The sequence below is a fragment of the Manacus candei genome, unplaced genomic scaffold (genome assembly GCF_025592945.1).
Source record: "Manacus candei isolate 608988 ecotype Guabito, Panama unplaced genomic scaffold, ASM2559294v1 h1tg000008l, whole genome shotgun sequence".
In the NCBI taxonomy this organism is placed as follows: Eukaryota; Metazoa; Chordata; class Aves; order Passeriformes; family Pipridae; genus Manacus; species Manacus candei.
In genome coordinates this window covers 12,934,091-12,950,288 of record NW_026138056.1, presented here as the reverse complement: position 1 = coordinate 12,950,288, position 16,198 = coordinate 12,934,091, and the positions used below count along the sequence as shown (strand labels likewise).

General features: G+C 38.7%; 1 long non-coding RNA gene across 1 annotated transcript in view; it reads right to left on the bottom strand.

The window, feature by feature from the left end:
• Positions 1 to 13,181: 13,181 nt before the first annotated feature.
• LOC127465227 (uncharacterized) overlaps positions 13,182 to 16,198 on the bottom strand; it is a 35,743-nt gene continuing 32,726 nt past the window's right edge. The window contains exon 3 of the long non-coding RNA XR_007901951.1: positions 13,182 to 13,195. This is a non-coding gene — a long non-coding RNA (uncharacterized LOC127465227). The remainder of the gene's footprint in view (positions 13,196 to 16,198) is intronic.

Sequence of the window (16,198 nt, the reverse complement as noted above, 5' to 3'; positions counted from 1 at the left end):
TTCTGGAACATGAACTCAACATTATTTTTACTTTTTTGTAATTTTAAAAAAGTCTTTGTATGAATTCCAAAAGGTGTTTGTGGGATTACATTTTTATTGTTCCTACACTTTTGGAGGATGATAAAATTAATATGGTCTGACTGATCTAGGGATAACCAAAATCCCTGTGTCCACACTGTCCACTCAAGTCATCTTAGTGCTTTTACAGGGAGATAAAAGACATGGAAAAGTGCTAAGATAATTTCCTTGGCTTCTTGTTCACAGGATTAATTGCTTAGTTTTGTGAGCCAATTTGTTGTGTAGTTTGGCCACTTTGTGTTGACCAGTCCTGGTATTTTAGCACCTTTCTAAAAAAAACATGCATTAGGGCAATCCCCTGAAGGCTGTTGGGTTTTTTTTCTGATGAAAGAAAGCTAGAACTACTGCCATCATCTGCCACTCCACTTTGTCACTTGGCTTTGCAAAAAAAAAAAACAACAAAACCAACATTAGTAATGTCAACTTGACTTCACTAATACGAACATATTCAGCTGTTGAAGAATATTTTTGGTGATGTTTGTCTGTGGCCATCTAGAATGACAAGCAGGAAAGAGACTTCCCCTGCATGTGGTCATGTACGGGAGCATAGCGTACCTCAGGAGTCTGCATAAACGTTCAGCAAGCTATTAAAAAAGTTGTAGCGTTTATGAAGCAGAGATGCTTCTAGATGGGATCATATTGGTCAGTCTCACTGGTGCTGTAATCAACAAAATTGCTCAGCCTGGAGCTCCTTCACTATAAACAGGAAGGTGAGACTGACAAGGTATTTTCAAAAACCTCTGCTATGACACATATATTCCTGGCTATTGAAAAATCAGATCTCTCAAACCTTTGGCTTCCTGCTTGTCTGTATTCCCCCAGGCTACCAAGGGCAGGTTTCCAGCCAAGGTGATGAAGATTGAAGGTGGTTGATTGTCTTCACAACAGCTGGTGGATAGACACTCTGCCGAGGCCTGCCTGTCACATTGCTTTTATAGGTTCTGACAAAAGCATAGTCGAGTTTATGAAACAGATGATTCATCCTATGTATAGCTTTTTATGCGTCTGAGATCTATATACATATGTATTAAAAACATGGTGGGAACTGCTGCCGCAGAATGTGCCTGCATAGAGAGAGACAGTAACTCTGCTTGAAGAGGAGGACCCACAAAACTGAAGCAGCACTCTGGCACACGGAAATGCTGAAATGCCATTCTAATGAGATAAGAAGCCATTTAAAATTTGTGCTCCACTGTATTTTCAACTGCATTATTTTCTATGCATCTAAAAATTTATTAGCAGTATGAGGGTTTGTCTAGAAGTAATGTGCATTTATTTGTACACTTTTTGTGGACAGAAACATGTTAAAAAGACCCGATAGTCTGTACTTTGGTTGAATGATGGTCATGTGGAATTTGCAATTGAATTGTAAGGACAGGAGGACAGGAAGAATACAAGTGACAAATACAAGAGCCTTTCTGCCAGCAGGGAAGAAGAGCTGTAATGAGCAAAACTCACAACTTGATCTAATTTAAAGCCAAACAGAGCTTCAAGAATGTGTGGGAATTAATCTTTTTATTTATCCAGAATGAAGGAAGAGAATTAAGGGTAAGTGGAACAGCACTGAAATGGACAGATTTGTATTCCCTCCTGAAAAACATTGCATCCAAGTGCCTGGCAGCTAAAGTTCATAAGTGCAGCAGCAGATTTTTAAGAAACTGTACAGACTTTCTGTTTGTTCATTTTTGATGGGGGATGGGAAAGAGGGTCTGGGTTTCACCAATAATGTGATCATTGTTGAAAATCTACAGCAGTACAAGAAATGAATGGCGAATATAGTCTTAAGAAAAAGGAATAAAAAAGTAAAAAGAAAAGAAGAAAATAGTAATGAGTTTTTCTGACTTAGGCCCCAGCTAAGAAAAGTGTCTAATCAGAGAGCTAAGAATTTGCAGTGTTTGGCCTCTCAGCTTGAAGAGATGTGATCAGCATGCTAGCAGTTTCTGCTCGTCTGGGTTCCTACAGCTTCCAAACAGCCATATCAAAACTCCACTTGTCTGCTCAAGCAATTCTGTTTAAGCCTAAATAAAATTAAATATATGAATGACTCATAGAAATAATTCCATGTTGGGAATCTCATAATGTCACTACTGTTGTTTGATATAAACCAGGTCACATAGCTGCACTTAGCTTGCACATAAACTTATTCCTATAGTTGCTGGCTTTTTGCACTCACATGTATTTTTATGTCCCCTTCCCCACAAGCTTTTTTCATCTTTCATTTTGGCAGGTTGCCAGTACAGTAGCCAGATCCCCTATTTTATGCCAATTAATCCCTTCTTGATGAATTTGAGTCATTTCTGTTTTATTATACACAATACGGAAATACATCACAGCAAAATGTAGTATAAATAGGGCATGGGTTAGTCAAATACAAAGCCTTTTTTGTCATCTACTACATGTGTATTTATAATTTCAAGTTAAAAAACTCAACATCCTGCTAGAGTAATCTTTCCCATTGCGTTTGAAAAGCTTTTTAATTATTTTTTCCATCATAATGCTAACAGTGCAACAAGCCATGTTTTGTTTTAGAAACACAGATGAGACATAGAGATGAGATGCAGAGTTACTACACTGTGTAGCTCTTACAACTAGATATAATTGTGTAGTAGTAGTATAATAGGCTGCAATCACTTTAAAAAGGCAATTGTCTCCAAGGATGTTTCTGCATACCTGTGGCCTCTGCCCAGAGAAGAGCTCATATTAGCCAAACACCAGGACAGTTGCATGCTCCCATCAAGGCAGGGGCATGTGTGTGGAGCACAGTCAGAAGACATTTTAATTGTATGCCCATAGTCAAATCTACCTCTGCTCAAAGCATATACTTAAATCCAGCTGACTTTACTGAGACTGCTCCTGTGAAGTAAACAGGGTGTTCAAGCACAGCTGAGCTACAGACTTGACTTTGGCCTCCTTGGAGCACAGTCCCCCACTATGACTAAACTGACAAATGATCCACAGTGTCTGAAACAAAGAGATTTTGCCCTCTCTTTTATTTCCTTCCTTCAACTGCCCTTCCTGCCCCTTCACTAGATATTTACCCTCTCCACTTCATCTCATCAACTTCAGTGCTTGGCTGACCCCTAGGTCAACTCCGTCAGTTTGCTTTACCAACAGAAAAAGTCCATATTGACTTTTTTCCTAGGTTATGTTGTGCCATTTTATGTAGTTGAGGTGCTGTGTTGTGCTCCAACAATCACTGCAGCCAGTAAAAAATTAGTGGGTGGCCAGGAGCAGGAGGGGAGTAGATCTTGGAGGGAAGGTGAGGTCTTCACCCTCAGTGCAGCTGCTCTTAGTTCCATTAAGTTGCATTAGACACTTTTTAAAAAGCAAAGTATTTTCTGAAATTGCAACATCTTCTTCACCTCTTTAAAAGCACTTGCATTCATAAGGCTGAACGTATCTTGTTGAGTCCCATTTCAGTTATAAAACCCGACAAAGGTATTTTATTGCGTAATATTATTATGACGCCTAGATGCTTCGCTCAAAAGTAGAAAGGAATTAAAGCTCTGTAACACAGTAAAACTATGTAACAAATCAGAAGACATAAAATATTCAGACAGAAATGTCTGTATGTTTAAGAATAAGAAGGATTTAACTTTTAACCAACCTTAGAACACATCCTTGTATGTATCCTTTACTTGTTAATCTGATTTTGTTTAGTTCTAAAAAGGGGCTTTGCATGCTAATTCAGATTAATCAGGTCTGACTGCATGTAATTAAAAATTAGTAAGACAAAGGCAGACCGTAAATCAATTCTTAAAGAACATCTTCCTTCAACTACAAAAGATTAGACTTTATGCATCAGTTGCTCTGAAAGGAAAAACAGTTATTATTGAAGAGCACGCTAACATTTTATCATTAAAAAATGAAGCACGTATGCCTAACAAAATTAAATGATCCAGACAATAAAGCACATTTGCAGAGATCAAGAATGATAAAGCCAACAGTAGAGTAAAATCCAATGCAAAAAATATTAAAGCCCATTACTGCAATGAGCTTCTGGCAAAGGACCTCTGTGCAATAGAGGTCATATAACATTTCAATGTTTGCACTGGATATAACTCAGGGAACTCATTCCAAGCCTATAGCGAAAAAAATATTGGCATTTTTTGTGTGGTTCATAAACAATGCAACCTGCACCTTAAATTGGATGAAAATTTGGAAATTTTTCTTAATTACCTAACACTTTTTAAAAAATCTCTTTAATTAATTAATTGAATTTTTTAAATCCATTTTGAATTTATCTGAGAAGCCTTATTCACCCAATTTAGTTTACTGTAGTTGCATACTACTATCACGGCAAAATATCTCTTCCAAAGCTTCTTTTCAATTTCTTTACATTTATTTTTACAAAAGAGAACATTTGGAATTCTCACCAAAAAAAAAAATTAATTTGTAAATCTCTGTAAAACAAAGAACTTTGTTACAGGGACAATAACAACGGTTTCTTTCACAGCTAAAGTCACGTCCTTGGTTATTTTATGTGAAAGGAGAAAAGGAAGGCTAAAATTCAACTCTCTATCCAGCAAACAGGCCTCATTCTGCCCTTTGCAAGTCCTATTTGTGTTACTAAACGGCTTTCAAAGTAGTATTCAGCCTGGTCAAATATGCAAGTAAGTGTTGCCCTGCTCCTGCCATCTCTGGAAACATGTCAGCCCTGGCAGTGACTATTACAACTACAGTGAGGTTATGAACATAGTGGCAAGGGAAGTCCTCCTTTAGGACCTGAATATAAACCACTGTGGACATTATGGCCTGCCTAGGATAATTGCCAGGACTGACGGACCTTGATGTGTTCGCTCACAGTGTTGCATCCCCAGAAAAAAAAGGATCTCTCTGGGGAAGGGTAGAGGACATGGCACTTGCCTCCAGCAGCTGGCACTGACTTACCACACCTGGAAAAGATGTTACACGTCCACTCAAGGGGCCAATCATCCTTTGAGATCAATCATAGAGTGTAGGCTTTTTCCCATAATAGGTATTTACTGATATTAAAACTCCAGTGTTTTCACAAAAAATAGAATTCAATATGTTGAAATCAGTTCTTCATGAGGCCATCCAGTCTCTCAAAGTCTTATTTACTTCTTTGGGTCAGCATTTTAGGACGAACACTATCTTGTCCATATCACCATCCAATTATTAATGGCTGCTGTAAGCATTTGACTACCAAGGGATTTCAGAATATGACACTGTTACAGCTGCACATATATTAAATATACAGCTTAAATTTATCTCAGGATATGTAAGATATCCTCTGGGAAAGCTGCACAATGCAACAATGCTTTCTATTTTTGGCAATAATTAAACTATACTATGAAGAGTTATTAGACTTAATAACACTGTAAACCACAAAAGCAAAGTATCTAACGTCCCAATATGACGTTCTTAGTCCTGCCTCATACCTCATTCTTTTCAGCTGTACTGTAAATGAAAATTAGAGTTGATGGAAACTAAAAAGGTCTTTTTTATGCATGGACTAACATATTTAGCTCAGTGAGAAAATAAAAACTGTTTACCTTCTCTGCTTAAAAGTGTAAATTCTTCCTGCTGTATGAATTTGTAAAGTAAAATTGCTCAGTACTTATACATCTCTCATGCTTATCTTCTAAATCAACAGTGATAAAACCAGAATTTTGAAATTAATAGAGTATATAATTGGAAATTCTCTTTGTCACTTGCATTAATGCAGTGCAATGAAGTACAAAATATAAAAATATAAACTAGGATTCTGACAATAGTCACTTGGAAGATAAACTTATCATGGATTATATACTTTCTTTTAAGTAATGCATCACACATTTTTCAGAACCACTGTAGTTCCTTCTCAAGGTGCTGTGAAAACTGAGCAACCTGAAGCATATCTATACAGATTAAGTGGTTTCTAATACTCCAAAGAGCACTTAATCTGCATGAATGTGCTTCATGTTGCTATGTGCTTCTAAAGCCTGAACAACAAGCCTAACTGATTCTGAAAGTCTGCAGCACATTTGTATTTTGATAAGTCAAACAAAGGCGAAAATGGAAGAGATATGTTAATTGGCCCTGGCAAGCAAGACAAGCCCTGGCAATCAGCTCCAGCCTGAGCTTCTTATTCTCCAGCCATGTTCTTAAAATGTCTCACATTATACTAATAATGCAAGCTATTATGGTAATAGGGACTCAAAAATGTGATAATGTTGGAAATGATGTATCCTTGATAAAAATGTTCCATAATCACCATGACTAATGTTTATTAAAATGCTGCCCTAGAAACTGAAGTAAAGGCCAGCTGGTTTACCTTCAGGGTTCTGCTATGGCATTTTTCAAATACTCTGCGTTTATCACTTTTTCTAGCAGATCATCTAAATGAGAAAAAAGTAGTAAAACACTTGGCAAAAAAGCCTTCAGATTCTGACACTTTCCTCTGGCAGAGCCAGGAGATGGTTATTCAATAGATATCTAACATATCTATAAGGTATGCTAAAAGTGAAATACACATAGACATGTGTCAGAAATACACATTTTTTCAAAATAAAACTGATTTTTATATCAGTTCCATATTTTATCCCATGCTGATTAAATAAGAGGAAGAAAGTACTTCAGAAGAATTAGCACATGACTGATTGTTTGCTGCAGATGTACTTCCTCTTCCAGTGTTTGAGTTGAGGACACAGAAACATCTTGTGATGAGCAGGAGGAAGACATTTTCCCATTTCCACACTCACCTGTGAGAAATGAAGAAACTTGGTGGTAGGTAGGTTTTGAAGGCAGTGTCATATATAAAAATTATTAGTCATGTAATTCATGCTGTTATGGAGGATAACTTTGAAAGACAGTCAGACTGAGGTGTACTGTCAGCAAGGTGTACTGTTTAAGTTTCATACAAAATACATACAAAGCATCAACACCATTTATTTTGTTTTGTTTTATTCTATGCAAAGTAAAAGTGTGAGGGATCTTGTAGAACATGTAAGAAATATTCAGTACAAACCACTTTTCCAGTAACTGGGTCCCAGAGCTGTATAAATATCTCCAGAAAGCAGTGCCCAAGGCTTTAAGAGTATGTGAAATGAAAAGGATACATCTGTCAGCTGGTATGTAGCACAGGAGGCAAACTGCTGAGTGAATTGGCAAGGGAGAACAGAAGATGATAATGAAGACAACACTAAAGTCACTGGAAGAGATGGAAGGTAACATTTGCTGGTCTTCAGTTCAGCATGGTTCATAGCACTGGATCATTTGGAATAGTTTATCAGTTCCTAAGACATAAAGGTACTTTCTTCACAGGTACTCATCCCAGATATCTTCTACTGACACCTGTCCTGAGAGACAGAAACAGTTTTCCAAGCTAATAAACAATTCACAAAGTGTTTGCCACAGAAGAGCAAGGAGCACTCAGGGTTCGTAAAGGGCTACAGAGATAGCTGTAGGGAGAAAGAAGTGAAGGAAAAATGATGAATAGCTCAGAATTGCCATTTCTTTTTCTTGTTTATGTTTTTTGTAAGTTTATTTACTGTAATCCTAATGCAGCATTCTAAGCTGACTCTAGCCTCGGGGGCGGGGCGGGGGGGAAGGGAAGTCTGCCATAATATCTTTGGAAGGGAAAGCTTCAAGTCAAGAAAAATACAGGCATATAAACAGATGCTTCAACCCAAACAGGTTACAATACTAAATTATTTACACAAATACATTTGTGCAGGTTATGCATTAATTTCAACTGTTTAGACACCCCCATAATTGAACTGGTCCTTTGTATGCAGAGGGACTGGGTCTTTTCTACCTTGACATCTTTAAATGTTAGAGGTAACAAAATCAGTGTAACGTGTGAAGCGTGACATATACCAAACTGCTCCTTCCTCACATTTGTCACTTTACTGAAGCCATAAAACTTGGGCATGCAGCAGAGATGGAGGAATCAGTGGTGTTTGTTTTTTTTTTTTTAAATACTAGGGTGGTGGTGTGGTTATTTTGGCATGAAGGTGGAGCAGAACAGACAAATCCCCATTCTTTTTGGGTGCTCAGGAGTTGAATGTTAGCATCCAATTCAGAGGTACAAAAGAGTTTTCCCAGCCATTGTTAATACTGTCTTACTACTGTTGCTTGGATGTTTTAATATGCCTCTGTAGCATCCCAGAAATGTAAGTCTGCAGGAAAGCCAATTCGCAATAAAACCTTTGGCTTTTGAAAAAGCAAGCCTAAAAGGTCCACAGCCATAACACTGCATGTTATTTGCATACTGTTGGATGGTTTCTTCTGCATTTTGCTACACACTGGTTCCAAAGGAAATTAGACCATATGGTAAGCAATTTGCCTGTGTGTGCAATTTAGCATCTTTGCCCCTAACAGGTGTGGGTATCACAGCAGGAGTGGATTAACAGGATTTTTTGTCACTCAGTTGTTTGCCTGCTGTGAAAGGGCACCCTCCCTCACCACCAGACTCTATCTCTCCATCCACCGGACAGCTGAAGTGCTAAGTACAACATGTTGCCTGATGCTTGTCCATCTCTGCTTTGCCACTGCTGGGTTACTTTTTGAACTGGTCCTTTCAGACAGCTGTTTTCAGTCTACTCATTATCCCTGTCATTCCTGCCTTCAAAATGTACCATGTTACTGAGCCACAACTTCTGCAGGACCATCGCTTCAGCTCCACTAACATGTCCCACCTCCACAAGCCTCTGGACCTGCCACCCTGCCCTGCAGGTGCGCAAACACCGTGATTCTCCTTGTAGCAGGTTGTCAGGGCCAAGAGTTCTACCAGGTCCCAGCACATTCTTGAACTTTCTTTTTGGGAACTTAAGATCAGCAGTGGATACAGGGACCAGAAGGTCCTTGTGTAGCAAGAAAGGATTTCATTGTCACCTCTCTTTGTGTGTATTTCTCTCTCTCTTAGTACTGGGAAGAAATCATTGCCAAAAAGATGTTCAAAACAAGAAGAGCAATGAGCTTTTTCAAGTTCACTAGTATTTTCATATCATACTTTTGTAGATCTGAACTTCCCCAAATTCCCCTTTTCTTCTCCCTCTACCTTGTCTTTCTGGCTGCAGCTTTGCCAAGCTAATGAATCCAACATAAGCAGGCAAAGCAACACAGTAATCCAACCAAGAGAAAATAGTCATAAATTATTAGAGGCAGCTCCAAATTCAATCTGCTGTTGTCTTGGCGACTGACTGGGAAGCGCCAATAATTTTCTTGTTTCTTCTCAGGCTGCAAGATGTCAGGCACAATTGTCTGTCTTCCCTCTCCCCCTTCCCCATTCTTCCTTTTCCAGTCCTTGATGTTACCTCCTTCTCTCAGCTTGTTTTCTAATGATATAGCTTTGGAATTAAGTAATCCTTCAGCTTTCAGTACTAGCTGCTACTGCATCTTTTTTTCATCATTTTATTATTTTTTAAGAAAAGCTCAGAGGCACTGGACCATTAGTCCTGTGAAAAGTTCCCTTCTCCCTGCAGTTCTTCCATTTCCTTTCTACATGCTGCCATGCAGCCCTATGTGACATTAACTCAGTCCAGGAGCCAGTATGCCACTTTGTCACCCTTCTTCTTTGTATTCCTTTGACTCCTTTCTGTGAAGCAGGCTAGTATTTCTGCAGCTGATCTCTGACTCAGAGCAAACAAATAACGAAGTTGACCTCATCCCTGAAAACAAAGCAGTCTTTTACCTGGACACATGGTAGCAAAGGGGCTGAGAACTCCATTTCACCTTGGCACTGCTCCTTTGCTCTCTTTTTTATTGTCACACATTCTCTGCAAAGAAGAAAACTTCTAATATATGCTTTTTTTAATCCAAAGTTAAAATTTTTGTGACTTTTGTTCTCTACTCTTAACGTTTTGGGGTTTTTAATGTTTCCATGTTGCCTACAGAACACGCAGAAGCAAGGCACTTTATACCTCCTTCAGTTGTAAGAGCAATGGTGGACATTAACATAACACATATTTACCTAAACTAAATCAGTACTTTGTCCGTCATCAAGAGGGAGTATAGAAATTTGCCTAGACAAAGCATACACGAAGTATGAAAACCCACAAATAGAGAATGTGTGCATATCAACGCCACAATATGTTAGAGTAACGAGTTTATAAAAGCAAAAAGATATGTTATGCCTGTCAACCTACCTAGCCACATTTGCTTCTTTTCAAAATTTCCTCCTGTAAAGCTGAAAGCACTTTACGGCAGTATTAACACACACTATATTTAGGAATTAGCTGCACGTGGGGTGTAACATGCCTACAAGGCAACATTTCTAAAGTTTAACACTTAGAAGGCACAAGGTTCTTTATAAAAGAACTCTGGGGGAGATGTTTGGTTCAAATTGTACATTGCAGTAGGATCTCAGTCCCATTTGTTAGAAATATAAAAAAAAATTAAAAAATCACTCTAATATCCCTATTACTAACCATAGATTATAGCAGAGGTGGGGTTATTTTCACCTACAGTTATATAGATGTCTCTTATCTGGTTTGTTTTTAATTTCCTAAACAGGAACATGGGAGTAAATTTCTTGAATGTTTGCAGTTAGGATTTTAAAATTTCCAATTTTGATAAACAGTTGTACTGTTATAGATGGCACAATGATTACTCTCATTGAACAAAGAGAAATTATGAAGATGGCTAGAATTCAATTCGGCAGAGTAAATACTTGTAATACAGTTATATGTAGAATAAATTCTTCTTAAAATTTTTTCTAAAATATGTGTTTGCCTGAACACATATCAAATTTACATTTGAGATCAGAGAAAGACCCAAGAAAATTATGCCAGTCATATTCTTGGCAGTCATCAGTAGAGTAATGCTGTCAAATACGGTATAAATTTCCTCTTAACACATTGTACATTCTGTCTCTCTTGCCTCATTCACAGTCACACAAACAGGAGTAAGTGGAGGCTGGTGACAGCTTGGTCACCAGACAGGACCAACAGGTGGCCCTTAAACACCCAACAACACTGAGTGTGTCAGAGACCACATCAAACAGACCACAACAGAGGGGTAACCTCCACCAGAAAGAAACAAATGCAGGAGAGAACTCCTTCAGCTAGTATAATACACCAAGGAGACATATAACAGCACCAATAATCCCATGGCCTTCGTGACCATAGCATGAAACACATCTGTGAGCAGAGGATCCAAAAAGAGGCTGTAAAAATGACAAAGAAGGGAAAAAAGCCAAGGAGCAGCATCCAAAAAAGGAAAGATGGAAAAAATAGGTAGAGAATCAAGAAGATATTTGATGTCATGGCATCAAAAAATAATGCCACCCCCCGGTAATAGCCATTCACTCAGCAACAGCGGGGTTTAGGATGGTTTTGGGAGTTTTCACCTACCTTCTTTTCCTACTGCTCTTTTTCCCCACCACACCTTCACTTCTCCAGGCACTGTTGCTTCTTGCAACCTGGATAGAGGAATTGCTCACACTTGAAAACTGAACCAGCATAAATAAAAGTGAAAAAAAGGGTTGTTGTGGAAGGAAATAAATTAAAAGGTGAGGAATACTCAAAACAGCACTACTATTGGAATGTGAACTTTGCCATTCTGTCTTGTGTGACTTCACAGTTACATCTCCTTCCATACCACTATGCTCTACTCTAATCCTTTGCAAAGCTGAAAGAATAGGTGTAATCAAATGACTTGTCCTTGCCTGCCTGGGACCCCTGTGCCCTCAGATGAGGGCAAGTTGGGCTCCTCAGGGAGCCTGGAGAGACAGACACCCACCACTTAGGCATCTGAGACTGACTCTGCTGGTTGCTTCCCCTCAGTCAGAAATCTGATTCGAAAGGACAAGCTAGAAAGGTCGATGGAATAGCCTGACATTCCCCTCTACACAGCCACACTGCTTCAAAAGCAGAGATGAAAGGCAGCCTCAACTTCCTGATCCTCTCCCCGGGGTGACTTAACCAAGGGGGCAGTTGTTAATATACTCTCTGGGAAAGTGGGATGGTTAAAAACACATATTAAAAATGAAATGGCCTGAATCACATTTTGGAAAGTGCCCTCTACAGCCGATACAGATTGGTGTGTGTCAAGAGCACTTTCACAAAAAATACAGTAGGTCTTCCTGGTTTTGAGATTGCAGGTGGGCCAGATGCCATAACTGGATGCTAACAACAACAGATGCTGAAAGTCGAAAAGTGAACAGTTGTTCCAGAGAACTAACATGTCGTGAAAGACCACAAAAGCCACAAAGTTCACCACTATCACCCTGTGCACATGTCGTGGTTTAACTCCAGCTCTCAACTAAGTACCACTCAGCCACTCACTCACTCCCACCTCCTGGTGGGGAGGAGAATCAGAAAGAAAAGGTAAACCTTGTGGGTTGAGATAGGAACAGTTTAATATGTGAAACAAAATAAAACATAACAACAACAGCAATAATAATAATAACAAATTAATAAAAAGACTAATAATAATAGCTATGAAAAGGAGAGAGAAAAAAATCCAAGAGAAACAAGTGATGCACAATACAATTGCTCACCACCTGCTGACTGATGCCCAGCTCATCCCTGAACAGCGATAGGTCTGTCCCAGCCAACTCTCCCAATTTATGTACTGAGCATGATGTTCTATGGTGTGGAATATCCCCTTGGTCAGTTCATGTCAGCTGTCCTGGCTATGCTCCCTCTCTGTTTCTTGTGCACCTACTCTCTTGCAGAGCATGGGAAATCGAAAAGTCCTTGACTTAGAGTAAGCACTGCTTAGCAACAAGTGAAACATCAGTGTGTAATCAGCATTATTCGAATACAAAAACCAAAACATAACATTTTACCAGCTACTAGGAAGAAAATCAACTCTATCCCAGTTGAAATGAAACCAGGGCAGCCCGTCACAGCTAGAGATGTGCTGCACTAGCACCAGCATGTCAGTGTTGCACAAAGTCCACCAAAGTCCCATTTTAAGCATCTTCACTCATTGGCCCCCAGTTCTCAGTTATATCTTTATATGGCTTTAAGTTTCTCATAAAATCCAAGTTGGATGTAGTCTTTCTGAAAGGTACTCATATAAACCCTGTGGATGTCCACTCCCTGTCATGGGAGCTATCCTGCGCCTTGACCTGGTGCATAGGGACAGCTGTAGGACAAGCTGTCTGTAGGTCATCTTCCAAATAGTCCTTCAAGGCAAGTATAGGTGGTAATGTAGAAGGGCAGTGCTGTTGAACACATGAATTTTGTCCATTAATTTAGCAGTAAAAGATTTGATCCTTGTAATAAGTACTCTTGCTATGCACTGATTAGTTCAGATATGTGCACACATATATATGTGCACATGTGTATGCAAATATATATTTATATATATTTTATATTACATTAGTTTCTTGTGTATAATGTCTTTTCTAAACAGATGGTTGCACAGAAAAATACACCAAGTTTTGTTGGATAAGTACTAAACCTCTCAGTTGACACAAAACAATATTTTTTATTATGTATTCATCTCATGTTACTGTAGGTTTGAATACACATGAAAGCTCACATCAACCTGTTTGAACATATCCTGACTGGGAATGATTTACTACTACTTAGAAAAAGGATCACTCATCTTTTGTTGTGCTCCCACCTTATTTGCAAGTTAATGCACAAGGCAGACCTTAGGCAGCCTTAATTTGGTTTGGTCTTTTAGTTCTCAAATCCCTCATCTGTACACCGCCATTCAGCACAGCAGGGGTGTCAGGTTCTCAGACCAGAACAACTCCAGTCCCTCTAATTATTGAGTGAACTCTGTCTATGGCTTTCACTGAGGTAATGGAGCCCACAGGGAGCAATGATCAGGTCTGAAGTATAATGAAGGTCACTCTCATCAAGATATTTATTTCTTTAAATTAATAAGAAGGCAGAAAAATACCTATCATGAGCTGTAAAGACATGTTTTATAAGCTACTGACAAACTACAGATAAAACCATATCACATGAAGAAACAATAAGAACTTCTGAAATGGAAAATGAAGAAATCTACATCATCTTCACTGCAGGTTACCTATGAAACTCTGCAAAGTCTCATTTTACCACTACTGTATCCCTGCTGAGGTGATTGGCATGCAGCTTGCAGTGTGGGATAGCTGCTTAGAGTTTCCCAGGTTTCCTAGGTACAAGCATAGACAAGCAGTCAGAGAAGTTAGAACGACAAACACAGGATAGAAAGAAAATCTTTGTGAATCACACTCAGTCTAGCTTAGTCAGGTGGGGAAGCTGAATCAGCTGCATGAAACCTGGCTGCATTTGTTGTCTAGACAAAGTTAAGTTGGCTGAAAGAGGAGACTCTTTCCTCCTTTAGAGAAGGGATGTGTTTGTGGAAGACACTGCTGAGAAAACCCTGAGGGATGTAGTCTCCCCTTCACACAGAGTGCAGCAAGCACACACGGAGCAAGTGGCATTATTGAGATTCCCATGCTGTAAGGGGCCTCTACAGTCATAAACTCAAAGCTATGGACTGTTAATAACAAAATCTAACAGCAATATGAGGGTAGGGAATGAGATTTTTTTTTTTTTAAACACTGGGAGAGAAATCAAAGAGAACATTATATTTCAAATACTTAAGATCAAGAAGCAGGTGCCTGGTTAGTGGTGTTAAGAACAGACTAACTTTCAAAAGCCTTCAAATACCAGTAGAACACAATGCTGGTTAGAGCTGCAAATCCAAGCACTGCTTTGGGGGCTATTGCAATTGATACCAAGGTGACATTGTGTTAAGTCAATATGCTTTAGCAGACTCCTCTAATGAAAACAAACAAACAAGCCAGCCAACCAAACACTAAAATTCTCTGCAAGTAAAATGTCATTCCAAGAAAGTCGAAAGGATCTTTGTGACTTAAGTTTTCTTTAGCAATATTAAAGACATAACATGCCTCTAAGGTCTGAATGGGGCACATGGCCATACAGTTGATCCTGTTTTGTTTTGTTTTTTCAGGGCTCTTTTAATTATTCTTTCCTCTTGCACAGATTAAATGAGGACAAGAAAGCTCTTTGTATTTGGTAAGTAATTGTAAAATAGACAAGGAAAACATGGTATGTAATTTCTTTCAAGTCTTGAAAACTCCTAAATAAAGTACATTTTGCCTACAAAAGGATTCACAGTAACACCGAAGGGGAGGACCTCTTTGAAGGACCCAGTTCTCTTCCAGAGAGGGTATCTCATGGTATATTTCCATCCCCGAATCTTTGATTTAATTAAATATTATTCAGAGCATGCTGAATCTCCAACTTGTACTCTAGTATTCAAATATCAAGCTACCAGACCTCACAATGACTTTTAAATTCTGCCCTTTTTTTGTGGTTTGGTTTTTTTTTGGTTGGTTGGTTGGTTGTTGTTTTTTTTTCTATTAGAAGGGGGTTTAAAGTTTGGGTTGGGTTTAGGTTTGGGTTTGATATTTTTTAACTGCCTGCCTGCTTGATTCCTAACCATAATCCTGTTTACATGACTTTTGGACAAGTTGACCTTCATGTCTAGATGATTTCATGATTGTATCCTATTCTGATCCTCCAGACAACCCATGCTGTGTCATGCAAGCTGGGAATGTTTCCCTCCAATGTGTTTCCTAGCCTCCTCCTTACATACAGAATCTTCTGCTCAACAGAAGTACATCCAAGATTTTCTTCAAAATAAAGCACAATTTCAAGTTAATTTTTCTGCCTGGGATTTTGAGATAATTCTTGTCCTCTATTACTCAGAAAGATCTGAAGATTCCTTGTTTTACAGTTATAAATATAGGGTTTTTTTCTTTTTTCTTTTTTTACAAAGCTCTTCTATTTTGTTTCTTTCTAGTGTCTCCGTTAACTATTTAGGATATTCCTTTGTAGCCTTTTTGAAATGTGACAAGCATTGTTCTATCTTCACAGTTCAGAACTGAAATTAAAATTTCAGTACTCTATTTTGCCACACATCTATCACTCATAGAACGTAATGTAGATGAGACAAAAATAAATGCAATTCTCTTTAAAAACCCTGAACACCCTCCAGCCCTACTAATCTCAAGGGAATTGTAGCCTGTTAACAGCTCTGAAGCCTGACTTCCCCATCCTGACTAGTCTTGTTCATGCAGTCATTTGCTCCTTTGCAAAGCACATAGTGAATGCCATCACAGCACAAGTGACATCTGCTTCAGTTAAAGTGGGTTTAAAACTGTCCCTTTGAATTTACTTAGCAAAATCCTGCTTATAAT